General features: G+C 71.9%; 1 protein-coding gene across 1 annotated transcript in view; it reads right to left on the reverse strand.

Annotated features, from left to right (window-relative positions):
* Positions 1-1,722, reverse strand: part of AURANDRAFT_59685 (hypothetical protein) — a gene marked incomplete at both ends in the record, with an annotated part of 5,507 nt that overhangs the window by 1,460 nt on the left and 2,325 nt on the right. The gene's annotated exons all lie outside the window — the stretch shown is intronic.

Here is a 1,722-nt window from a genome sequence, read left to right on the forward strand (position 1 = left end):
GGCGCCTTCGAGCCGTCGGCGTCGAAGCCGTCCGCAGTCGACGAGGCCGCGGCGATGCCGAAGCGGACGGCGCCTTCGAAGCCGTCGGCGCCGAAGCCGTCCGCGGTCGACGAGGCCGCGGCGACGGCGCGGAGCGCGAGCGACGAGACCGCGGCGGCGCCGCGGAGACGATCCGTGACGCCGGGCATCGCCGCGCGGCGCGCCGCGTCCTTCCGCGGCGCCGCCGGGTTCGTGTCGCCGGGCGACGTCGCAGCGGCCTCCGGCGCGGCCGCGCCGCCGCCGAAGCCCGCGCGGACCGCGACGCCGTCCAAGCCCGCGGTGACGCCGGGCATCGCCGCGAGGCGCGCCGCGGAGCTCGCCGCGGAGCGCTCGGAGAAGGCGCCCGTCGATCGGGAGGCGGCCGCCGACGTCGCGAAGCTCACGCGCAGCGATCTACGGCGAATCCTGTTGAGGAGAGGCATGGACGCCAGCGGCCCCAGGTCGGAGCTCGTCAAGCGCGTGCGGAAGCTCGACCTTTCCGAGTAGGGAGCCTCCCCGGGCCCGGACGCCGCCTTCGCTACTTACCGTTAGTTTCGGCGCGATGCGTCCTAGAGGTAGGAGCCGATGGCGGCCTTGATGTCGTCCGGGGCCGATTTGAATTCCGGCACGGAGTCGCGGAGCAGCGTGGCGACGACGAGCGCGGCCTTGCGCTTGGCGTGGACGCCGGCATCATAGACCACAAACAACTCGCCGCCGCGACCGTTGTCGACGCTCACGCGGCCGCCGCGCGCGAGCTGGACGAGCGCCTCGAAGCCGACGGCCACCACCGCGATCGCGACCGCGTTGGCGTCGTTGTTGCGCGCGAGGTTCTGCAGCGCCCACGCGGCCTGCTGTTTGGCGTACCAGTTGCGCAGGAGCTCGACGAGCGGCGGGATGCCGCCGGCCTCGACGATCAGGACCTTGTTGGCGGCGTTGTTGTCCGCGAGGTTGCGCAGCGTATTCGCGGCATCCGATTTGGCCTCCGCGCTCCCGTCGCGCAGGAGCTCGACGAGCGGCGGGATGCCGCCGGCCTCGGCGATCAGGTTCTGGTGCATGTCGTCGTACGCGATTTCGCCTAGCATCTGCGCCGCCTCCGCCTTCGCTGCGTCGTCGCCCTCGCGCAAGGTGTCCACCAGCCCCACGATGTAAGCCATGTCGAACATGCTGCTTGACCCCTTGCTAAAACGCCGACGTTTCCCCCTTCACCATATGCTTCAAGGGTAGACGAAGCAGTAACGAAGCAGGCGCTCTCCGATTCGTCGAGGCCGCGATGGAGGCCAGGCCCCGCTGGACGAGCCGCTCCTCGACGACGACGGCACACCGCGGCACAGCGGCCCGTCGGAGCTTTCACGGGCGGCTTCTTTGGCGACGAGTCCGAGTCGCTCGCGAAGCTCAGCGGCTGGCGCCGTCGGGAGGCCTGTCGGGCGTCGTGTTGATGCTCGTCGCGTTAGTAAACTACGGACCACGCCGAGAATCGCGACTGGGAGAGATGCTTCTAACGCGGCTCCCGACTCACCCGCGGTAGCGGTAGGGCGACCGGGACCGCGAGCGCGGCCGCCGGTCGCGGGAGTCGCTCGAGTCGCGGCCGCGGCGGGACGAGATCGACGACGACGAGCTCCGCGACGACGAGCTCGAGTTGCGGCCGCGGCGCGCAGGCGGCTCGTCGCCGTAGCGCGGCGCCGGCGCCGGCGGCCGGCCGCGCGG

Source organism: Aureococcus anophagefferens (genome assembly GCF_000186865.1).
Source record: "Aureococcus anophagefferens unplaced genomic scaffold AURANscaffold_106, whole genome shotgun sequence".
Taxonomy (NCBI): Eukaryota; class Pelagophyceae; order Pelagomonadales; family Pelagomonadaceae; genus Aureococcus; species Aureococcus anophagefferens.